The sequence below is a fragment of the Aquarana catesbeiana genome, linkage group LG12 (assembly GCF_042186555.1).
Source record: "Aquarana catesbeiana isolate 2022-GZ linkage group LG12, ASM4218655v1, whole genome shotgun sequence".
Lineage (NCBI taxonomy): Eukaryota > Metazoa > Chordata > Amphibia > Anura > Ranidae > Aquarana > Aquarana catesbeiana.
The window spans coordinates 203,952,652-203,978,075 of NC_133335.1; the positions used below are offsets into that span (position 1 = coordinate 203,952,652).

General features: G+C 44.3%; 2 protein-coding genes across 4 annotated transcripts in view; one reads left to right on the forward strand and one right to left on the reverse strand.

Moving 5' to 3' along the window:
* The window catches only part of GHRH (growth hormone releasing hormone), a 99,148-nt gene extending 95,500 nt beyond the window's left edge, over positions 1-3,648 (reverse strand). The window contains exon 1 of one of the 2 annotated variants that reach the window (XM_073606530.1): positions 3,303-3,648. The gene's annotated coding sequence lies outside the window, so the exon portion shown is untranslated. The remainder of the gene's footprint in view (positions 1-3,302) is intronic. The other variant, XM_073606532.1, reaches the window with a different exon arrangement.
* The window catches only part of SRC (SRC proto-oncogene, non-receptor tyrosine kinase), a 116,255-nt gene continuing 93,826 nt past the window's right edge, over positions 2,996-25,424 (forward strand). For both annotated transcript variants that reach the window (XM_073606528.1, XM_073606529.1), the window contains exon 1: positions 2,996-3,248. The gene's annotated coding sequence lies outside the window, so the exon portion shown is untranslated. The remainder of the gene's footprint in view (positions 3,249-25,424) is intronic.

Genomic DNA, 25,424 nt, shown 5'->3' on the forward strand with positions numbered 1-25,424 from the left:
TGTATTTTGCACATGGTTTTATAGAATAATTTTTGTTAACTGATTGTTGTTAATAACACTTTGTATTTTTTTCTATCTTGGTACTAATTTCTTTGATTTTGGGGTTATGAATGGCAACCATTAAAGTCCTATATTTCTATTCTTTCCTTTCTCTTTTGCACATTACGGATGTGGTGTGCCATGACGATCTAGCTATAGCTCAACTTTTTTTTGCAATTTTTTTTATGGGTCCATGAAAAAAAAAAAAAAAAGAAATCACATTTTTAACTGTTTGCCAAAAGAGTTATGCCCCGTACACACGGTCGGACTTTGTTCGGACATTCGACAACAAAATCCTAGGATTTTTTCCAATGGATGTTGGCTCAAACTTGTCTTGCATACACACGGTCACACAAAGTTGTCGGAAAATCCGATCGTTCTAAATGCGGTGACGTAAAACACGTACGTCGGGACTATAAACGGGGCAGTGGCCAATAGCTTTCATCTCTTTATTTATTCTGAGCATGCGTGGCACTTTGTGCGTCAGATTTGTGTACACACGATCGGAATTTCCGACAACGGATTTTGTTGTCGGAAAATTTTATATCCTGCTCTCAAACTTTGTGTGTCGGAAAATCCGATGGAAAATGTGTGATGGAGCCCACACACGGTCGGAATTTCCGACAACACGCTCCGATCGGACATTTTCCATCAGTTGCTTGTGCCCTCAAATGAACTGTCAAGCCATCTAATGGCGGGAGTCATAACTGATCACAAGTGCAGCACCATGGCAACTGCAGATCAAACAAACGGTAAGATAGCAGCTTCCTTGGCCTTAAAGGAATCAGGAATGACATGGGGGGGTGGGTGTCAGAGTATGGAACAATGGCGGCTACACTGACATCCCATGCTTCCGAATGTGCTGAATGTAGAAAAGACAGACAGAGGATGCAGGGGGATGGAGGGGAACCAATTGTCAGTTAAAGCGACGCAGTGCCGTATCGCAAAAAATGGCCTGGTCATTATGGGGGCAAATCCTTCCGGGGCTGAAGTGGTTAATGAATAAATAATGATAAAAAAAAACACACAATAGTTACCCCAATTTGTTTGCATACTGTAAATGATGATGTTACGCTGAGTAAATAGATACCTAACATGTCACGCTTTAAAGTTGCCACAGTTGTGGAATGGCGACAAACTACCGTGGTTAAAAATCTCCATAGGCGACGCTTGAAAAATGTTTACAGGTTACCTGTTTAGAGTCACAGAGGGGTTCCAGTGCTAGAAATATTGCTCTTACTATAACGTTCACGGCGATATCTCATGTGCGTGGTTTGAACACCGTTTAACATATGCGATCGCTTCTGCATGCGAACTCGGGAGGGACGGGGCGCTTTAAATTTTTTTTTCTTATTTATTTTACTTTTTATTTTCTACACTGTCTCTATATTTTTATTTTTTTCACTTTTATTCCTATTACAAGAATATAAACTTACATCCCTTGTAATAGAAATAAGCGTGACAGGTCCTCTTTATTGAGGGATCTGGGGTCAAAAAGACCCCAGATCTCTTCTTTATCTATAAAAGCAAAAAGAAAAAAGTGACTTTAAAGCGGAGCTCCACCCAAAAGGGGAAGCTCTGCTCATCAGCCTCCTCCCCCCTCCGGTGCCACATTTGGCACCTTTCGGGGGTAGGGGGGAAAAGGTATCTGGTTTTGACAGGTACCCGCTCCCACTTCCGGGTGATCTTGCCGCGGCCCTTCTTCTCCTTCCCCTGCCATTCACAAAGCACAGTACTGCAATTCGCACATGCGCAATTTATTTGGGGGGGGGGCTGGATCTCCTCTTTAAAGATCCGCCCACCGCTGCAAAAATTAAAAGCCATACTGCAGCTGCTGACTTTTAATAATCTGACACTTACCTGTTCTGGAGTCCAGCGATGTCGGCACCACAGCCGATGTTTCCATCAGCCGTCGGGTGCTGCTGCCGCCATTGCCGGTAAGGGAACCGGGCAGTGTAGCATTACGACTTTACGCTGGGAACCCTACTGCGCATACGCGAGGCACCGCTGCGCTCTCCTACTGGCCCGGCGGCGGGGGAAGGAGGAGGGAGGCGATCTGTGATGTGCCGCGGCCCGGACTTCCGGAAGTGGGGACAGGATATCTGTCAAAGACCAGGTATCCACTCCCTACCTGAAAGGTGCCAAATGTGGCCCTGGAGGGGGAGGAGACAAATGAGCGAAAGCTCCACTTTTGGGTGGAACTCCACTTTAAGGGAAAAAAAAAAAAATCCTTTGTTTATGCCCGAGAACCGGAAAGTGATATCAGAGTTTGCTCTGGTCCTCCAAGGGCATAGGCATAGAGCTGAGTGGGCGCCTATAAAAGTGATCTTGTGGCGAATCCGCCACTGGGATCACTTTTATTGGGAAGCCTAATGAAAAAAAGATGGGGGGGGGTGTTATGGCATCTAGCGGCAGCCATAATAACTCTGGTATTTAATGTAAACATGCCCCACCTTTAGTGAGGCGGTCGGCAAAAAATAAACCTGGGTGGTCCTGCCATGAACATCCACTTCCTGTTAGAGGGTGACAACGCTCCGTCCCTGTCTCCGAATTGTGCCCCAGCGTTGTCACCCTGTCACATGGGACACTTCCATATATGGTATGCAGGAATCCACTGTGGTCACCATCAGGAAATCTGTAGTCATCAGTGGAGCGCACATAGGAGATCAGCAGCACCAGCATGCAAGGCCCGTGTTATAATACACAATGGTGATTGGTGTGGATTTCCATTCATCCCCTCATTACACACACCGACTCTCCCAATCTATGGGGGTGTGTACACGTGACGGGGGCGGGCCCAGACAATGAGTGACAACACATGGGCGTCTCCCGATCTCAGCCAGATACACGGGGGCGGGCCCTGCCTCATACACGCCCTAAGGGGGAGGGACTAGACAGTGAGTGACACTCACATAGGCGTCTCCCGGGCTGAGTCAGACACGGGGGGCGGGCACTGGTATATGCACGCCTACAGGGGGGAGGGCTCAGCGCAGACTGTGGGGAGGAGGGAGCAGCCGCCGGCCGGGCGTGAACCTCAATCCAAGGAAAGGCAAACTTCTCGGCCCGGGGCATCGGGGGGGCTGCGCGGGGAAAGTGAGCCGGTACCCGGGGGATACGGACCTCCCGAACACCGCCATCCCCCCCTCTGTGTGAGGGGGGTCTCCGGGGAATAGGACACCAGGAGACACCCCATTGTGGGACCGGACAAGGTGAGCACCGGAGGGGGGGGGACAGTGATCAGTGTCCGCCTTCATCATCATTACCTGAATGATCAGCTCCCCTCTCATCACACGGCCCCTTTATATCATCCATCCTGGAGGTCTGTATGTCCATAGAGATGTGTGTGTGGGGAGAGATCGGATCCCATCCACCAACCAGATCCCATCCCGGCTCTGTGTGTCACAAGATCCCCATTGTGATCCCCCGACATCCCTCCCTGTACACCCTGTACACAGGATCCCTACTGACAGGAGGGGAAACCCGCACACAGCATCCCGGGAGAGGAATGTGTCTGTATACAATGTATATATAGTGTGTGTACAATGTATATACCGGTATGTCTGTATATAGTGTGTGTACAATGTATATACCGGTATGTCTGTATATAGTGTGTGTACAATGTATATACCGGTATGTCTGTATATAGTGTGTGTACAATGTATATACCGGTATGTCTGTATCCATCACACTGCACAACTTGTTACAGGAAAGACTTCCAGACACAATCTCAGGATTCTAATGGCAAATCAGATTCCAGATGTACTCCCTTCTGTTTTCTTTCCCTTTTCGTCCCTGCCCTTCTTTTCCATCCCTGCCCTTCTTTTCATCCCTGCCCTTCTTTTCATCCCTGCCCTTCTTTTCATCCCTGCCCTTCTTTTCATCCCTGCCCTTCTTTTCTTTTTTTTATCCCCGCCCTTCTTTTCTTTTTTTTATCCCCGCCCTTCTTTTTTTTTTTTTTTTTTTATCCCTTCCCTTCTTTTTTTTTTTTTTTTTATCCCTTCCCTTCTTTTCTTTTTTTTTTTATCCCTTCCCTTCTTTTCTTTTTTTTTATCCCTTCCCTTCTTTTCTTTTTTTTTTATCCCTTCCCTTCTTTTCTTTTTTTTTGATCCCTTCCCTTCTTTTCTTTTTTTTGATCCCTTCCCTTCTTTTCTTTTTTTTTTGATCCCTTCCCTTCTTTTCTTTTTTTTTTGATCCCTTCCCTTCTTTTCTTTTTTTTTGATCCCTTCCCTTCTTTTCTTTTTTTTTTGATCCCTTCCCTTCTTTTCTTTTTTTTTTGATCCCTTCCCTTCTTTTCTTTTTTTTTGATCCCTTCCCTTCTTTTCTTTTTTTTTGATCCCTTCCCTTCTTTTCTTTTTTTTTTGATCCCTTCCCTTCTTTTCTTTTTTTTTATCCCTTCCCTTCTTTTCTTTTTTTTTTATCCCTTCCCTTCTTTTCTTTTTTTTTGATCCCTTCCCTTCTTTTCTTTTTTTTTGATCCCTTCCCTTCTTTTCTTTTTTTTTTGATCCCTTCCCTTCTTTTCTTTTTTTTTTGATCCCTTCCCTTCTTTTCTTTTTTTTTTGATCCCTTCCCTTCTTTTCTTTTTTTTTGATCCCTTCCCTTCTTTTCTTTTTTTTTTGATCCCTTCCCTTCTTTTCTTTTTTTTTTGATCCCTTCCCTTCTTTTCTTTTTTTTTTGATCCCTTCCCTTCTTTTCTTTTTTTTTGATCCCTTCCCTTCTTTTCTTTTTTTTTGATCCCTTCCCTTCTTTTCTTTTTTTTTGATCCCTTCCCTTCTTTTCTTTTTTTTTTGATCCCTTCCCTTCTTTTCTTTTTTTTTATCCCTGCCCTTCTTTTCTTTTTTTTTATCCCTGCCCTTCTTTTCTTTTTCCCTTTTTATCCCTTCCCTTCTTTTCTTTTTCCCTTTTCATCCCCCCCTTTTTTTTCTTCTTTTGCTCCCTTTTCATCCTTTTCTCCCTTCTTCTTTTTCTTTTTATCCCTGCCCTTCTTTTCTTTTTTTTTTATCCCTGCCCTTCTTTTCTTTTTCCCTTTTTATCCCTTCCCTTCTTTTCTTTTTCCCTTTTCATCCCCCCCCCCTTTTTTTTCTTCTTTTGCTCCCTTTTCATCCTTTTTCTTCCCTTCCCTTCTCTTCTTTTCCTCCCTTCTTTTTATTTCTTCCCTTCTTTTTATCCCTTCCCTTTTTTTTCTTCTTCTTCCCCTTTCATCCCTTTTTTTTTTTTTTTTTTTTTTTTTTCTTTTTCCCTTCTTTTCCTCCCTTTTCTGCCCTTCCCTTCTTTTGCTCCCTTTTCTGCCCTTCCCTTCTTTTGCTCCCTTTTCTGCCCTTTTCTTCCCTTCTTTTGCTCCCTTTTCTGCCCTTCCCTTCTTTTGCTCCCTTTTCTGCCCTTTTCATCCCTTCTTTTCCTCCCTTTTCTGCCCTTCCCTTCTTTTGCTCCCTTTTCTGCCCTTTTCATCCCTTCTTTTCCTCCCTTTTCTGCCCTTCCCTTCTTTTCTTCCCTTTTCATCCCTTTCCTTTCTTTCCCATCTCCTCCTTCCTTTTTTTTTTTTTTTCTATCTACTTTTCCCCATTGTCCTTCTGTTCTCATTCCCTCTCACCCTCAGCTCCTTCATTCAATTTGCACGCTACTATCTTGACTTTTAACTCGTTTATGTTTCAAACACAACAAAGGATCCCATTTGTAAACATCTGTTGCAGTGTGATATCCTCCTAGCAGTAAAGTGCGTCTTGTTGTAATTTTTAAATGTTATCTCTAAATCCCAACATCAAACGTTTTCTATACTGCAGTTTATCAGTCTGGATGTGGTGACTGCATTCGCCTTTCTGCAAGTACAGAGGAATACCTGTTTTTAGAATTTCAGTTTCTTTATGATTTATTTATTTTATTTATTTCAGGTACTTATATAGCGCCGTCAATTTACGCAGCACTTTACATATACATTGTACATTCACATCAGTCCCTACCCTCAAGGGGCTTACAATCTAAGGTCCCTAACTCCCATTCATACATATTAGGGCCAATTTAGACAGGATCCAATTAACCTACCAGCATGTCTTTGGAGTGTGGGAGGAAACCGGAGTACCCGGAGGAAACCCACGCAGGCACAGGGAGAACATGCAAACTCCAAGCAGGTAGTGTCATGGTTGGGATTCGAACCAGTGACCCTTCCTGATTTCCCGTCCCCTAAACTGATACACCCAACAATGCTACCAGCTTTCCCAGCTATCTCCTGAGAACTACAAAACACCTCCTCCCTATGAAATGGAGAGGTGAAGAATTTTGTAGTTCAAATCGGCAGAGATGAAGGGTGACAACACGGCTCCTCCCTAGATACAGTGCAGTGAGTGAGCGTTGTCACTCTAGGACAGGAAGGATGCAGGTGAAAATTAAATTCTTCTTTTTTTATTTTTTTATTTATTTTTTTGTTGTTAAATGTATATTTAACAACCAAAAGATAGCGAAAAGGGAAATTTATTGTTAGAAAATTAAATTCTAACAATACATTTCCCTTTTTGCTCTCTTTTTTTGGTTGTTAAATATACATTTGAATGTGTTTTTTTTATTATATCTGTTCAACCAGTGGGGAGAAAAAACAGCTGTTTATCCAGCAAGAAATTCTGTGAACAGATACCTTCTTGTGAGCTCTGCCTTTTGGGTTGTTCTCAGTTAACACTGTTCCCTGCTATCTCTCTGAACTACAAAACACCCCCTGTGGAGAAGAGAGAGTGAGAGAGAGGCGTTAATGTAGTCCTAAAACACTCCTTTTCCATGGGTGACAATGCTGTTTAGTATGGTTGTCACCCTAGAACAGGAAGTGAGTTCACGGCAGGATCAACAGGTTAAAATAAAGGAAAAAGAAAATGAATGCAGCCACCATGTCTAAGCTAAGGACTGGTGAGCTGCAGTTCTTTCAACTTGTGTTTTTTTTTTTTTTTTTTTTTCTCTTCTCTCTGCATTTACACACTCCTCCATGTTAACCTACTATGTGTCCATACACACATATGCGTTTAGAGGCCGAAAAAAAAAATTCCATCGCCGGTGTGTTCAAGAAAGGAATGTTTGGGCACAAAAAATACCTGACGTGCCTAAATACGGTTAAATGAACCTGAGTTTTTTTTTTTTCCCAAGGAATTAATGAATATTCTGTCCAATGAAATGGGAAAAAAATGGCCAAGCTGTTGACGCATCTAAATGTGCCTGGGCCGGTTCACACCACAAAAAACGCACTCCAGATCCGCTTTTTTTTTTTCACTATACTAGGGTCCAGTGCGTTTTTTGATGCGTTCCAATGCATTTTACTGCGTTCCGGTCCAGGAAATATGCAGCATGTTCTTCTTTTTTATTTTATTTGACTTTTTTTGAAATTTACTGCACTGGTGAGAACTATGCCATTGGAAACCATATAACCTACTTTCCATGCGTTTTTGAGATGCAGAACAAAAACGCACTGAACTGCATGTGGTGTGAATTGGCCCTAAATGCGTTGCAAAAAAATGTAGCTTGGGCACGTTTTTGAAGCTGCTGTTTTCCTGCTGGGGAAAAACATTTACAAGCGCCCTTAAGGTGCACCCCCATCCCTGCTGTACTGACCTCCGTGGGTGATGAACTGTCCCCCTCCTCCCGATCCATGCTCTACTTACCTCTGTGGGTGATGAGTTGTCCTCTCCTGTGCAGCGGTCTGGACATTTGAAATCCCCAATCTTCGTCCCCCTTCTTTCTGCATGGCTTCCAGGATTGATCAGAACGCTTCTGGTTGGTCAAATGAGTCATGTGCCAGCCAATCGGAAGCACCCTGATCCCTCCCAGAAGCCCTGCAGAAAGAAGGGGATGAAGAGCTTGGATTTCAAATAGCGATGCACCGATACCTTTTTTTTTTTTTTTTTTCTTTTAGAACTCGCTGATACCAATTACCGATGCCTACCGCCATTGTTTTGTTTTCACTTCAACTGTCAGCAATGGTACAAAGCATTGAAAAGTTATTTACAAACTAAATAGATTTTTTTTTTTTTTTTTGTTTTTTTAATTTTGCGCCTTTTTCAATGTGAAATGTGTAAATATATGTTGAAATATTTGTTTTACAATATTTACTAACAAAGCAAACAAAAGTTTTAATTGTTTATAAAATAGACGTGAACGAAAAAAAAAAGCAGGAAAATAATTAAATGGAGGAGAATGGGGAGTTAACTAAGGCTGATTAGCGTAAATTAAGGGTTAATAAGGGGTTAAACAGAGGAACATTTGTTCATCCCTTTGTTCTGCAGATGAAGAAGCAGAAAGATTCAAAAAGAAACAATGTTTCTTTTTTATTCTAGTGTTTCAGCTGAGCAATGTTGTTAATAAACATTGCGGTTTCCTTTTTTTCTTTTTTTTTTTTTTTTTTTTTTTTTTACAGCTCCAATTACCGAACTTCTTTAAAGCGGAGTTCCACACAAAAATGGAACTTCCGCTTTTCGGAACCCTCCCCCCCTCCGGTGTCACATTTGGCACCTTTCAGGGGGGAGGGGGGTGCAGATACCTGTCTAAGACAGGTAATTGCACCCACTTCCGGCATAGACTCCCATGGGAGTCTACGCCTCTTCCCGTCCCCACCGCGTTGTCTCCTGGGAAACACACAGCTCCCAGGAGAGAGCGGGGACCACTTGACATGCGCAGCGCGACTCGCGCATGCGCAGTAGGGAACCGCGAAGTGAAGCCGCAACGCTTCACTTCCTGATTCCCTCACCTAGGATGGCGGCGGCAGCTGCCGAGAACCGAGCGGGTTCTCGGCGTCGCCTGCCGACATCGCTGGACCCTGGGACAGGTAAGTGGCCATTTATTAAGTCAGCAGCTGCAGTATTTGTAGCTGCTGGCTTTTAATTTTTTTTTTTTTTTTTTTTGGCGGTTTAGGTGGACCCCCGCTTTAACACAGGGGAGACCCACTGACAGCTCAAAGATCTGAGCCTGAAAGTATCGGTGCATTTGCAGGAGTAGCGATACTTGTGCAAATACTCGGTATTGGTACCGGTACTAGTATCGGTGCAACCCTAATTTCAAGTCCTCAGGTCTGGTGCACCAGCTGTGTGGGCACTGACTGCTCATCACCCATGGAGGTAGGTACAGCAGGGACGGGGATGGGGAGTGATGATCAATTTTTTTTTTTTTTTTTTTTTTTTTTTTTCTAAAAAAAAGTGAACTTGCATTCTTTGAAGAAGGGGGGGGGGGGGGAACGACGACGACGACGACACACGAATGCAGGCTCCACATATAGTGCTGCTCATCAGTTCTTAGATTATTATTATACAGGATTTATATAGCGCCAACAGTTTATGCAGCACTTTACAATATAAAAGGGAGACAATACAGTTGCAGTATAATACAATAAAATACAAGTGGATTAAGAGGGCCCTGCTCAGAAGAGCTTACAATCTAATAGATTATATTTTGGGGGGTTTACTTTGCTTAAAACAAATGACTTGGGCTGTACCTGATCATTAGATTGTTAATGGCAAATTATTCACCGCGTTTTGTATAGCTCTCTGCACTCGGAATGCGTATATCTGTCTTAATGAGTCCCAGCTTGCCAAAGATAAGCATGCTGGAAGTTGTAGATCTGCAATATTAATATTATGTCTATGCGTAATGTCATCAAGAAGCTGTTTATATATAATGCAAATTCCCAACTGCTTATTTTTGTGCACAAGAGCTAACACTCTCTGCAGAGGTCTCTGCTAGCTGGACGTGGGTTCCCAGCCTGGTGTTGTGGATCTCCCGCATACCTCGTTCAGGTCTGTGAACATTATCTAGGCCAAAATATTCGGTGTACCACCTCCTCCCCCTCACCTCTTCACTCCTGGTTGTAGGCATGTTCTGACCTGCTGCACCTACTGAAGAATCACATAGTAATCTCCTGTTTTTGCTGCTTCCATTCCTTATGAGGGCTTTACTTCAGCACAGCTGCTTTGAAAAACGTTATTGGATGACTGAATCTGTTGTGCAGTTTGGCTGCCCATAGACGGAGAGATCTGTAGAGTTCCTTCTGCCCGTTGCTGTACAGCTGGATCTGTTGTGGCTTTTCTGGATGACTGGAAATGGCTCCTCATTAAAATTGAGCTCTAGGTACAAAAACTGCCATTAAAATGCACTATACTACCAAAAGTATTGGGACGCCTGCCTTTACACACACATGACCTTTAATGGCATCCCAGTCTTAGTCCGTAGGGTTCAATATTGAGTTGGCTCCGCCCTTTGTAGCTATAACAGCTTCAACTCTTCTGAGAAGGCTTTCCACAAGGTTTAGGAGTGTGTCTATGGGAATGTTTGACCATTCTTCCAGACCATTTGTGAGGTCAGGCACTGATGTGGACAAGAAGGTCTGGCTCGCAGTCTCCGCTCTAATTCATCCCAAAGGTGTTCTATCAGGTTGAGGTCAGGACTCTGTGCAGGCCAGTCAAGTTCCTCCACCCCAAAGTCGCTCATCCATGTCTTTATGGACCTTGTTTTGTGTACTGGTCCAAATCATTTGGTGGAGGAGGGGATTATGGTGTGGGGTTGTTTTTCAGTGGTTGGGCTTGGCCCCTTAGTTCCACTTAAGGCGTCAGCATACCAAGACATTTTGGACAATTTCATGCTCTCACCTTTTTGTAGGAACAGTTTTTGGGGATGGCCCCTTCCTGTTCCAATATGACTGCACACCAGTGCACAAAACAAGGTCCATAAAGACATGGATGAGTGAGTTTTGGGGTGGAGGAACTTGACTGGCCTGCACAGAGTCCTGACCTCAACCCGATAGAACACCTTTGGGATGAATTAGAGTGGAGACTGCGAGCCAGGCCTTCTCATCCAACATCAGTGCCTGACCTCACAAATGTGCTTCTGGAAGAATGGTCAAACATTCCCATAGACACACTCCTAAACCTTGTGGACAGCCTTCCCAGAGGAAGTGAAGCTGTTATAGCTGCAAAGGGTGGGCCAACTCCGTATTGAACCCTACGGACTAAGACTGGGATGCCATTAAAGTTCATGTGTGTGTAAAGGCAGGCGTCCCAATACTTTTGGTAATCTAGTGTATATTCCTCAATGGCTATAAATGACATAAATCCACCAGATGCCATCAAACAAACCCAAATATTACCTTTTGTAAAAGTAGTAGTGACGCCATCACTGTACTACGGCCCTCCAGGTGTTCAGGAACTACAATTCCCATCATGCCTAGTCATGTCTGTGAATGTCAGAGCTTTACAAGGCCTCATGGGAAGTGTAGTTCTACAACAGCTGGAGGGCCGTAGTTTGGAGATCCCGGTGTTCTGACATATACTGTCCTCCTATCAGATAGTGTCCGCCCCGTACTGCGCAGGCGCAGCGCCTGCGCAGTACGGAGCAGCAGGAGATGCCGAAAATGTCCGAAGTTGATCAGCTGACCATCAGCTGTACACGGCGCTCGGGCACCTGTTAGCGATGGCTGTGTAAGAGGGCCCCTCGCGGGCTCGCTTCGCTCGCCACGCTTCGGGCACGGCCTCGCTGCGCTCAGCAACTATTTATTCTAACTCTATGTCCACTTGGATAGTAGGGAATGATCCTGGACATAGGGTAAGAATAAATGCGCAGGCGCCGTGTACAGCTGACGATCAGCTGTTGAACTTCGGAGACTTTCGGCGTCTCGTTTGTCCTCCGTACTGCGCAGTACAGGGCGGACACTTCTGGATAGGGGACTGTATTCGACAAGACACCGGCTCTACAGGAGGGGGCGGAGACAAGACCAGTCACCCTACACAAGGAGAGAGCAACAGTAAGTGGTCTTTATTACAGGAAATGAGCTTCATTACTGCACAGATCATACACAAATCACACTAAGGCCGCATACACACTATTAGATTTTCTGCAGATTTTTGCCTTCAGATTTACCAAAACCATGTAGTGCAAGAGCCTGCCTGATTGCATACAAATTGAAACTCTTAAGGTTTGACCTCATATTATATGGTTTCGGTAAATCTGAAGACAAAAATCTGCAGAAAATCTAATAGTGTGTATGGGGTCAGTAAGAATATACATGGCTCTTGTATTTAGACATTGTTTGCTTATCCCAGAGTTCAGCTCTAATGTGGGTAAAGTGAACAAGCCCTTTTGATGTATGATTATGTTTATTGTTGTAGTTTGGCCACATTCTATAAAGTGCATCTGTCACAAAAAAAAAAAAAATATTAAAACTAATCTCCAGGCACAAGGACTATTTAAAGTGGACCAAAACCCAGTCACTTACAGTTGAACTCCAGCTTACCTTCAGTCTTGCGCACAGGCTCCTTTCCTGTAATAAAATGTTCTTATTCTGATTTCAGTGCACACTGTGAGCCTCTGACAGTGTGCATTAGAACCTGCATGACGTTGGATAGAGCCCCCGCCTCATTTCCATGCTGGAGGACCACCGGTATCATCTAGCTCAGGGGGTCTCAAACTGGTGGCCCTCCAGCTGTTGGGGAAACTACAAGTCCCATGAGGCATTGCAAGGCTGACAATTATAAGCGTGACTCCCACAGGCAGAGGCATGATGGGACATGTAGTTCCGCAACAGCTGGAGGGCCGCCAGTTTGAGGTCCCTGATTAGCTCTTTTCTCCCCAGCAGGGTGGATAAAAGTGATTTAAAAAAAAAAAAAAAAAATCAGTCTTTTTTTTTTTTTTTGTTTTTTAATTAAATTTAGATTTTTATTTATGTATTTATTTTAAAGCGGGGTTCCCATTTAAAAAAAAAAAAAAATATTAAGTCAACAGCTACAAATACTGCAGCTTCTGACTTTTAATCGGACAATTTACCTGTCCCTGGGTCCAGTGATGTGAGGGATCGAAGCCCCGCTCTCTCCCCCCACCCCCCCCCTCCGCTCGGCGGCGCCGCCATTTTAACTGTGGGCACCTGGCTGTGGCTTCACAGCTGGGCACCCACTGCGCATGTGCGAGCCGCGCCGTCACTGGCCCCGCAATCATCTGGGACCGGTCACATGTCCCAGCTGATTAACAAGAGGGAGGGGGGAGAGGCGATCTCCCTTCCTGTGCAGAGGGAAGTGAGGTCAGGAGCCCAGGTGCCGAAGGAGGCAGACTACGAGGGAGCCCCTAGCAACAGGCATTTAGAGGTGAGTAAAAAAAAAAAAAAAAAATTCTCCCAAATTTTTTTTTTTTTTTAACTTTGTTGTATTGTCATAAAGTGACCATTTCATTCATTTCTATAAATTTCCCCAGAGGAGACATCTGGTGAGCTCCGATGTAGCCAAGCCAGACATGCTGCATTTTTGGGCACCTCTGCTCTGTTGGGCTGTGAATGGGGCACATAGGAAACCATTGTGTTGTACGTGGCCTTGCAAGGACCTGTTAATCAGATGCGGGAAAAACACAAGTCTCCACACGTTGGTGTGAATGAGCTTTAATAGCACAGGACGTGGTGCTGTACTACTCATTCACACCAATAAACTTCACTGTGCAGATTAACATTTAAATGTGAACATCAGATACAGCTGATGCAATGACAGATGCAATGCATATACAGTAATAACTCGGATTGCGAGTAAAGCGGTTTACAAGCATTTCGCAATACGAGCGATTATTTTTTAAAAATCCTGACTCGGTTTGCGAGTGTTGTGTTGCAAAATGAGCAGGATTCAAGCTAATGGGGTGTGCAGTACCACACTTGGTCAAAAGTAGGGGGGCGCCGGTGACACTCAGAGCCGCTCGGATGCACTCAAACGCTCCGTTCCCGAGTGTCTCCAAGCCTCTCTGAGTGTCTCCGGCGCCCCCCCCCCCCACCTCTGGCCTCATGCGGTACTGCATACAATGACAGTCACTGTGGAACAAATTATCTGAGTTTCCATTGATTCCTATGGGGAAACTCGCTTTGATATATGAGTGCTTTGGATTACAAGCATTCTCCTGGAACAAATTATGCTCGTAATCCAAGGTACCACTGTACGAAAGCCGAATTACTTTGTATTTCTGCCAATCCAGTCCTTCAGTCCTGAGATTGACACAGTTCTGTCCCACAGCAGGACAGATCCATTTTATTTTATTTATTTTTTTTTGTATCGCAGTTTTACTTAAAGAGGAGTTCCACCCAGGGGGGCCGTCAAAAAAAAAAAAAAAAAAAATTAAAAGTCAGCAGCTACAAATACTGCAGCTGCTGACTTTTAATTGGACACTTACCTGTCCCTGGGTCCAGCGATGCGGGGGATCAAAGCCCCGCTCGTCCCCCCACCCCCCCCCCCCCCCTCCGGTCGTCGGCGCCGGCATTTCAACTGTGGGCGCCGGGCTGTGGCTTCACAGCCTGGCACCCACTGCGCATGCACAAGCGGCGCCGAGCGCCGTGATTGGCCGCTCAATCACCTGGGACCTGTAATGGGTCCCAGATGATTGACAGGAGGGAGGGAGCAGAGCCGAGCCCTTCCTGTGCCGAGGGGGAAGTGATGTCACCAGCCCAGGCAAAGGAACAGGCAGACTACGAGGGACCACCTAGCAACAGGCATTTAGAGCTAAGTGAAAAAAAAAAAATATCCAATTTTTTTTAATTTTTGAGGTATTTTTGTTTTTTTGGTTGGAACCCCACTTTAAGTCTCCTCCCCACCCCCGCCCTGTGAAAGGAGAAGCGGCAAGCTGATGAGCTCATTTCTTTCTTGCTCTGCTCTCTCCTCCTGTCGGCGTGCTCCTTGCATTGCATTACCTCTGATTGTCTCCTGGTGGTGTTTCTCCCTTTCCCCTTTTGAGATCAACTGTACAGCGGATTACAAGAGGCTGATGTCTAACCAAATTCAGGTTCTTACATCGCTTGCACTTAGGGCCAGTTCACACCACAAGCAGTCCAGTGTTATTTATTTATTTATTTTTTTTGCAACAAAAATGCATGGAAAGTAGGTTATATGGTTTCCAAAGGCAATGGTCAGTTTCAGGGCTTTCCAGAGAAAAAAGTAGAATATACTGCATTGTTCCTGGAACGCATCAAAAACGCACTGCACCCCAGTACATTGAAAAAGAAAACGGAAGGGGGGGGGGGAGTGTATGGAAATGCATCCAAAACACACCGGAACTCACAAAAAAATGTGTTTAAAACGCGCATGCAGGAACGGATCTGGAGTGTGTTTTTGTGGTGTGAAGCCCTTAAAAGAATACATCTAATGCGAAGTGAGTGCAAAAGTGTAGGAGGAAACAGCTGGCTTCCTAAGGTACTGAGGGGGGTGTAATTTTAAATTGCCTCCTAAAACCTCGGCAGCCCCTGAATCCTGAGCACTTTCCGAGAATGAAATGTCCATTGTGGCGCTCTGCACACTCTTGCACCAGTAGAATGACCCCCTGCATTGGATTATTGGTTTGGGGTATTCCTAAGATCCAGAATGGGGCCTGGTCCAGTAATCCGGGTTTTGGGGGCCTTGGTACACCGAGGAGTTGTCAACTCAGATTGTTAACTTGAGTTACCTCTAGTCACTGTGTACTTCTGTGCTGTGTGTTTTTTGGCATTGGGATCCCCTCCGAATCCATATTAGATCCAAAGGGCCTGGTATGGACCTGGGAGGGGGAACCCCATGCCGGGGTGCGGTGTGTTTTTGTTTTTTTTTTCCGTCAGCTGATGACTCATCAGTTGCTAAGGACGTGGCGGCTGGCTTTCCGACAACCTGCTTAGCAACCAGCAATATACAGTGGTAAAATAAGAACCGCAAAATGCATAAAAAAATCGCATCACAAATGCACCACTTGCGTTTCTGGTGCAGCTCCTGAAATCGGTTGCTGCAAATCTGGGGAAAAAAAAAAGTCCCCCGACCCTTTCCAAAAAACACACCGGCCACAAAATGCATAGTTGTGAACTAGTACCATTGGACACCATGGACTGTAGTGCGTTTTTGCAAACTGCAAAACGCACTAAAAAGCACATAGGTGTGAACGTAGGGTAAAGCAGTGTTCCAGCCGCAAATTTTTATTTTTATATTATTTTTTTTTTTTTTAAGTCAGCAGCTACAAATACTGTAGCTGCTGACTTTTATTAACCACTTGCCGCCCGCCATATAGCAAAATGACAGCGGCAAAGTGGTTTCAATACCCTGACCAGACGTCATATGACGTCTTTAGGATATTTAGGACGTCTTTAGGATATTGAGCCGCTGCGCACCCCAACGCAGCGATCGTTGTTGCGGAGTGTCAGTCTGACACCCCACAACACCGATCTAGGTAAAGAGTCTGACGGAGACTCTTTACCACGTGATCAGCTGTGTCCAATCACGGCTGATCAGTGTAAACAGGAAGAGCCGTTGATTGTCTTTTCCTCACTCGAGTCTGCCAGACGCGAGTAGAGGAGAGCTGATCGGCGGGGTGCGTGTGCCAGTGTGGTCATCCCCCGAGGATGACCACACTGGACCACCAGGGACGCCACTAGGACCACCCAGGATGTCACCACCTGGTATGCCACCCTAGCACACAATGGATGCCAATCATTGCCCACAATGGGCATCGCTGATTGGCAGGCATTATTGTTTGGCATTCATCAGAGACATACATTACAGTACATCTGTGCCACCTATCAGTTCCCATCTGTGCTGCCTATCAGTGCTGCCTTATCAGTGCCCGTCAGTGAAGGAGAAAACTTACTTATTTACAAAGTTTTGTTTTTTTTTTCAACTTTTTTTTTTTTTTTTTATTTGTTTAGCAGAAAATAAAAATCCCAGAGGTGATCAAATACTACCAAAAGAAAGTTGTATTTGTGGGAACAAAATGATAAAAATTTAGTTTGAGTACAGTGTTGTATGACTGCGCAATTGTCATTCAAAGTGCAACAGCGCTGAAAGCTGAAATATGGTCTGGGCGGGAAGGTGTATAAGTGCCTGGTATTGAAGTGGTTGAGGACATTTACCTGTCAAGGGAGCCAGCGATGTCAGCACCCACGAGCCCAATTTTGTCCATCGGATCAGGTGCAGGCGCTGCCATTGTAACTAAGGGAAATCGGCAGTGGAGCCTTCAGGCTTCACAGCCGGTGTCCAACTGCGCATGCGCGAGTCGCACTGCGCTTTCTGAATGGTCTTATTTGACACACACAGGTGCCAGAAGGCGGGAGGAGGGGGGGCAGGAGGAAATGACGCACTGCGCCATGGCTGATCTAGGACGAAAGTACATTTATGTACTTCAGAAAAGTTAGGAAAGGAGAAAAAAAAAAAAAGTTATCCAAAAATAGAGGGTGGAGTCTTTTCTTTAAGACCAAGTTGTAAAAGTGGATGGAACTCGGCTTTAAGGAGGAATTGTCAGATTCAGTCATCGTTATTCATAGCCACCAGTCAGATTCCACATTTTCTTTTCTAAAGCCCCGTACACAAGATTAGAATATCGTACGAAAAATACCGCTTTCGACGTGATCGTTCGATAATCTGATCATTGGTACACTGATATCATCCGAAATTTTCCGAAGGGACGAAAGTTTTTCTTGTATGATACCAGATCTTAGGTTTTGTTTTTTTTTTATTTTTTTTTCATTTAATCAGTACAATCCAGTTTTGGTCTGAAAATACAAATACATTACATCACTTCTGAATTTTTATTCTGATGTACGAGAATTTTCGTACTTTAGTAACCTATTCGTTTTCGATTATGGAGATTCACATCCCAAAGAAAAAACACAGCCGATCATCTCATTGTGTGTACCAAGCTTTTAAGCTGAATATACATTATGTAAAAGCAAAGAAGGCGCTTCTAAGTGCAGCACTATAAAGCTTTAATGTGACAAATGGTTAAAAGCACTTACAGGAAATAAAAGCTAATCAAGCTTCTCAGTTGTAAGACGTCCTGCAGGATGGTCTCCTGTAGAAATCTCATATGTGTCTCGCTACTGGTCAGCAGTATGGAGCAGTGCATGGAGATACAGGAAGGGTCGCCTGGCTGCTGGAGCCGGTGTTTTGTCAGATTAGGCGACCCGACAGATTGTGTGACGTTTCGTCGACACCATCTTGCTACACCCTGCACTCCTCCACAGTAAGGATACACTGAGAAGGTGACAAGCGGACATCTTGTTACACCCACCGGAGTCTTGGATTTCAATTATTTTTAACAGTAAACAGAGCTTATATAGTGAAATTCTGTTTGTTTTTTTTTTTTTTTAAATCCGTCTGACAATCTGGATGTTGAATTTTAAAAGCAGCGTCAAGGTCTGCTGATCTCACTGATTTGCTAATCTAACAGAACACCGCTGCTTTGAAAATTCAACATGAAAACACACAGATGGATTTCAAAATACTGAATTTTACTATATAAGCTCCGTTTACGGTAAAACATAAGTATGAAATGCAAGACTCCGGTGGGTGTAACAAGATGTCCGCTTGCCGCTTTCTCACTGTATCCTTACTGTGGAGGAGTTTGGGGTGTAGCAAGATGGCGGCGACCAAACGTCACTTCCGTTGCAAAACCTGACGGGTCGCCTAATCCTGACGAAACACCGGCCTAGAATGCAAGCCACCAGAAGTGTCGTCAAGGGGGGCGGTGATGCGTTTTCGGTGCATGCACTCTAGCTGCTCCTCCGATCCTTGGATCTGGAAAAGGAAAGAATGGATGGATCTGATTTGCTATTGTCACTCAGAAATCTCTTTTCAAGCGGAACTAAACGCCCCTTCGCTCCAGCAACGTGAGTGAACTCACTTGCTGGCACTGACCTCTTTTCGCTGCCCTCTTCTGGGTTCAGGATCTTAAGCCATTCTGATCGGGATGATGCGACTCCTGCGCACAGGACTTCATTCATCCTGGCAGATGCCAGAGTTGTATGCTGAGCTGCACAGATCAAAGTACAGTTTTAAGAAGTTTTTAAGGAAGGCAGGAATCCCTTATTGCAGATGGGGGGGGGGGGGGGGGACGACTTCCTTCTCGCACATTTTAAAGGGTACAGTAAACTTCTTCTATTTTTAGTCACATACAGTCAGGTCCATAAATATTGGGACATCGACACAATTCTAATCTTTTTGGCTCTATACACCACCACAATGGATTTGAAATGAAACAAACAAGATGTGCTTTAACTGCAGACTTTCAGCTTTAATTTGAGGGTATTTACATCCAAATCAGGTGAACGGTGTAGGAATTACAACAGTTTGTATATGTGCCTCCCAGGCTCCCACTTTTTAAGGGACCAAAAGTAATGGGACAGATTAACAATCATCCATCAAACTTTCACTTTTTAATATTTGGTTGCAAATCCTTTGCAGTCAATTACAGCCTGAAGTCTGGAACGCATAGTCATCACCAGACGCTGGGTTTCATCCTTGGTGATGCTCTGCCAGGCCTCTACTGCAACTGTCTTCAGTTCCTGCTTCTTCTTGGGGCATTTTCCCTTCAGTTTTGTCTTCGGCATGTGAAATGCATGCTCAATCGGATTCAGGTCAGGTGATTGACTTGGCCATTGCATAACATTCCACTTCTTTCCCTTAAAACTCTTTGGTTGCTTTCGCAGTATGCTTCGGGTCATTGTCCATCTGCACTGTGAAGCGCCGTCCAATGAGTTCTGAAGCATTTTGCTGAATATGAGCAGATAATATTGCCCCAAACACTTCAGAATTCATCCTGCTGCTTTTGTCAGCAGTCACATCATCAATAAATACAAGAGAACCAGTTCCATTGGCAGCCATACATGCCCACGCCATGACACTACCACCACCATGCTTCACTGATGAGATGGTATGCTTTGGATCATGAGCAGTTCCTTTCCTTCTCCATACTCTTCTCTTCCCATCACTCTGGTACAAGTTGATCTTGGTCTCATCTGTCCATAGGATGTTGTTCCAGAACTGTGAAGGCTTTTTTTATGTTTGACAAACTCTAATCTGGCCTGGCTGTTTTTGAGGCTCACCAATGGTTTACATCTTGTGGTGAACCCTCTGTATTCACTCTGGTGAAGTCTTCTCTTGATTGTTGACTTTGACACATACACCTACCTCCTGGAGAGTGTTCTTGATCTGGCCAACTGTTGTGAAGGGTGTTTTCTTCACCAGGGAAAGAATTCTTCGGTCATCCACCACAGTTGTTTTCCGTGGTCTTCCGGGTCTTTTGGTGTTGAGCTCACCGGTGCGTTCTTTCTAAGGATGTTCCAAACAGTTGATTTGGCCACACCTAATGTTTTTGCTATCTCTCTGATGGGTTTGTTTTGTTTTTTCAGCCTAATGATGACTTGCTTAACTGATAGTGACAGCTCTTTGGATCTCATATTGAGAGTTGACAGCAACAGATTCCAAATGCAAATATCACACTTGAAATGAACTCTGGACCTTGTATCTGTTCCTTGGAAATGGGATAATGAGGGAATAACACACCTGCCCATGGAACAGCTGAGCAGCCAATTGTCCCATTACTTTTGGTCCCTTAAAAACTGGGAGGCACATATACAAACTGTTGTAATTCCTACACCGTTCACCTGATTTGGATGTAAATACCCTCAAATTAAAAGGGTTGTAAAGGTAATTTTTTTTTTTCTTTAAAAATAACAAACCTTAAACTTACCTTCACTGTGCAGCTCGTTCTGCACAGAGTGGCCCCGAACCTGCTCTTCTGGGGTCCCTCGGCGGCTGTCTCAGCTCCTCCCCGCAATAACTAACCACCTTAATGCGAGCTCCCTCGCATGGTGGTTAGTTATTGCGAGCGCGCTCCCGTGATACAGCCGGCGGCTATAGCCGCTCGCTGTATCACTCGGCCCCGCCCCCGGCGTGCCGCGTCATTGGATGTGATTGACAGCGGCGCGAGCCAATGGCTGCGCTGCTTTCAATCCATCCACTATAGCCAATCGGCGACCAGGCTGATCGGCTGAATGGAGGTCGGGAACGAGCGGCCGAGTTTCGAGGTGTCAGGTAAGTAAAACGGGGGGGCTGGGGGCGGCGGTATTATCAAAAGTTTTTTCACCTTAATGCATTAAGGTGAAAAAATGTATACCTTTACAACCCCTTTAAAGCTGGAAGTCTGCAGCTGAAGCACATCTTGTTCGTTTCATTTCAAATCCATTGTGGTGGTGTATAGAGCCAAAAAGATTATAATTGTGTCGCTGTCCCAATATTTATGGACCTGACTGTATATGATAAGAGGATCATTGTGAACTTTATTTTTTTTTAGATTTCTTTATGAATGCACCATAAAGGTAATGATGTGCCAGCAATCCAATTTCAGTCTTTGCAGAAACATGGAGTGGTGGTAGCAAAAAAGGAACAAGTGGACAATTAAGTCTGCCCCATTTTAATTTATTTTTATTTAATTTTTTCTGTTATATATAGATAGATATATAGTTCAGAATATTCAGGCAGAACTGCAGACAGACCTAGAAAACACAGATGAATGCAGCCCTGTGTTTAATAAAGAGACCCTGTTACCCTGTGATGTCACAGATTGATAGTGACTTTGTAAAGGGCCAACCCTCCTGTACTCTCCTTGGCTGCACTTGCTTCACTGCAGCCGGTACTGAAAAAATGTGTCTGCGAGCCGGGAGATCGGTGATATTACTAGCTTGGTCTTGTAACCATGTATGGGCCTAGTCATTGGCTGCGAGGCCCAAATAGTGCCACAGGGAAGGGGGTCACATGATCCCCCATATTTGGAAGTGTTGGGTAGTGTTGCCAGCTGTGATTGAGGAAGTGGCAAGGAAGGTGTGTATAAGTGGGTCAGGGGGGCAATGCAGACAGTAGAGGTCCTGATATCATTCTCATGCATCCCTGTGTAGCAGCACTCAAACTGGGAGAGGGAGTAGCAGTAGGGAGGCAGTTAGTTGTGCTGTGGTCCTCATGTGCTAACGGGGAACATGCTGAAAGGAGGAGAGGACAAAATGGTAGAGAGATGACCTCACTGGTCAGCTGCTTCTCCTTTCACTGTCCAGTCACAGGCTGGGGAAGGGTCAAGACCTGAAAATGTTTAATATCTTCAGCAGATTAAAATTAGTTCTAGGGTCGCACTGTGTGGCAGAGCTGTGGAAATCTCAGGACTGGGCAGACAGACATCCATATCCTTTTTATCTATATCTATGTCATCTCTGTCCTACAGCGGCTCCTCTGACCCGCTGTTGACTCACCAACAGTCCCATTCACTTTATTGGGACGGCTGGTGATGTGGCAGTGACCCAACAAGATGAGGGACGTGGCGGCAGCAGGTGAGTGGATGTCCGCTAACAGGCGCTGCCATGATGGATCTGAAATGACAGGTGCTCTTTAAATGTAAGAACTTATTCTTGCTGGTAGTTAGAATCTTTAATATTTGCAAACAAAATGAAGGTTCCCTATTTAGAATAATAAGCTGTCAGGTTAGTAAACAGCGATATCGGAAGTGATTTTAGGTTAATCACACATAGCTATGGAACTACTCAAATTCTTTTAATTAAAATTATAACCTTGCCAGTGCATGTTATCTGAGCTTGGATTCATTGAATGGGTTTACCAAAAATTTTTAATATTGCAGAATATACGGCCCCATGCTACATAACTAAGCTCCAATTCATGCTGAATAAATTAAATTATTGTATCTTAAATAAAAAAAACATCTTTAGATGGATTTTTACTCCAAAAGGATTTTATTTTGATATATATTTTATTTTTTTTAAATTATTTTTATCAAAATTTATTATAATAAAATCCTTTTTTGGAGTAAAAATCCATCTAAAGATGGTTTTCTATTTAAGATACATTAATGATTATATATATATATATATTACATTTTTGTGGGTTTTTTTTTTTTTTGCATAATGTGTCTCTGCAAATCTTTGGTTTCCAGTGTTCAGGTTATATTATGTATATTCTACAATAATTGGGAGGGGGCTTTCACCCATGTCAGTCCACATTAAACTGATATTTGCTAGTAGGCTGAATGGCCCAGTCACTTCTTATGTGTCAGGAGGACTTCCCTGAACACGAGTGCTCGGCTCTCTCCTCCTGCCGTTGTATTAGGAGGGACTCTTGCTCTCTCAGTTCATTTATAGCATTGTGAAGGCTGAGAAGTGGATCTGTAATGGGTTCCTGTAGCATGTTTGCTCAGTGTGCATTTTATCGGTTGTTGAAAGCAAGAAGGTTGTTGACCCTAGAGCTTCCTCTACCAGTTTATCTGCAAATCCCATTATTGAATACGAGAACCAACACATGGAAGAGGAAGCTTGAAAAAAAAAATGTCAATGTCTAATCAAAGATCTGTAATAAATAGCTATAGATATCCACCCCATGTGCAACCCCCGACATTACCCGAGGGCGGCACATAAAATTCAGACAGCAGAAACGCAACCGGACATAAAGACTATGGGCATAATAAAAGACTGGACATAATACAAGAGATGGTCAGTGTCTCTACATAAAGAGATTAACAGAAACTGCGGACATGCAGATCGGGGTCTGCAGACCTGGTGCAAGGGGCGCTCAGAGGGACACACAATTGTCTGCAGGGGCCCTGAGGGCCACACAAAAATGCACAGAGTGCCTCGTGCAGGCTGAAGGTTGGTCAACTGTCTGCTTTTTCATGGGGGAAGACGGATGAGATGGATTGTTTTGCTATAGAAAGCTCTGCTATAAAAAAAAAAAAAAAGTGTGTGATTTCTTTGACACTCTGGTATGGCTAATGCCCTGTACACACGACCGGTTTTGCCGTCTGAAAAAATTCCGAAGGTTTCTCCGATGGAATTCCGCTCAAGCGGTCTTGCCTACACACGGTCACACCAAATTCCAACCGTCCAGAATGCGGTGATGAACAACACGTACGACGGGACTAAAAAGGAAGTTCAAGAGCCAGTAGCCGATAGCTTTCATCTCGTACTTGCTTCAGAGCATGCGTCGTTTTTGCTCTGTCGGAACAGCGTACAGATGAGCGGTTTTCCTAATAGGAATTGGTTCGGTCTGAAATATTTAGAACAAAAAAAAAAAAAGTCCGATGAGGCATACACACGATCGGAATAGACGATGAAAAGCTTCCGTCTGACTTTTTCTGATGGACATTCCACTCGTGTGTACGCGGCATAACTTCTAGAGGAAAAAGGAAGCTTTGGTCCAGGAGCAATCTTCACAATGGGTCAGCTGAACTCCAAGGAAATAAAAAGTGCTCCATTATAGTGAGGTTTCCCCGCACAGTTCAAGGGTTAAATGCACGTTTTTGGTATAGGAATCACAAAAAGCACTTTTACTTACCCGATCCTCCTCCCCTTTTTTTTTTTTTTTTTTTTTTTATTTCATTTTCTTTCTTTTTAGGCTGTAAGACCAGGCCCCCCCCCCCCCTTTCCTATGCTTTTGGTGGTTGTAAGTCCTCTGACATCAACAAGTCCAATGCAGAAGGTCATAGCCCTGCATTTTAATGTGCAGGAGGAAAGTCTACTGGTGGAGCATAGGGGAGTAGAGGAGAGTGCTGGGTACCGAGGGAGTAGAGGATGGGTACGTAAAGCTGCTTTTCCAGGTCCCCCAGACCTAAATGAGCATTTAACCCTTGCAGTGCAGGGGAACATTTCCTTCCCTATTTTTTTAGTATGCATTAGGAAAGGTCCATTTTGTTTTAAGGTTGGTGTTTAGGGGGTAAAGTGTTAGCATTATCTCTGCACGCCAACATAACGCAAATATGCGGCCTCGGCTTGAAGGGGTTGTATCGGGGTGAAGCCGCTCGGCTGTTATCCCAAGCAGCAGGAGGGGACGCCCCCCCTTCCTCCTCTCCTGCGGCTCACCTGGGCTCTACCATCCCACCGGAAGACCCAATCGACCAGCCGGCACGTCCGCTGGCTGGCTGGAGACCCAAACGAAGCCAAAATCGGCTTTAATCAGGTCTCTGATCTAGTAACCCGGATGCTGGGTTCACACCTTTTGCGAATTGGATGTGAGTTTCCCAGCATCCAATTCGCATGACAGGAGATTGTGACCGGCTCTCTATGGAGCCGGTTCACATATCTCCAGAGCGGATTGCACAGGAATGACAATGATGTCATGACATCACTTCCGGTTTACAGAAGACTTAGAGGCGCCAAATTTAAAAAGTTGACAGCATTCAAAACTGCCAAGCTTGGTGTTTTTGAATGCATTTAAGTGCAAAGGAGGGATTTGGGGTCTTATAGACCCCAGATCCCTCCATAAAGAGTACCTGTCGCATGCCTATTACTGTCACAAGGGATGTTTACATTCCTTGTGACAGCAATAAAAGTGGTCAGAAATGTATTTATTTTTTTAAAGGGACAAAAATGTTATTAATAAAAAAAAATAATAAAGTGCCCCATCCCTCCGTGCTCGCACGCAGAAGCACCTGCAAATGTAAACGGTGTTCAAACCACTCATGTGAGGTATCACCGCGATTGTTATGCCCCGTACACACGGTCGGACATTGATCGGACATTCCGACAACAAAATCCTAGGATTTTTTCCGACAGATGTTGGCTCAAACTTGTCTTGCATACACACGGTCACACAAAGTTGTCGGAAAATCCGATCATTCTGAACGCGGTG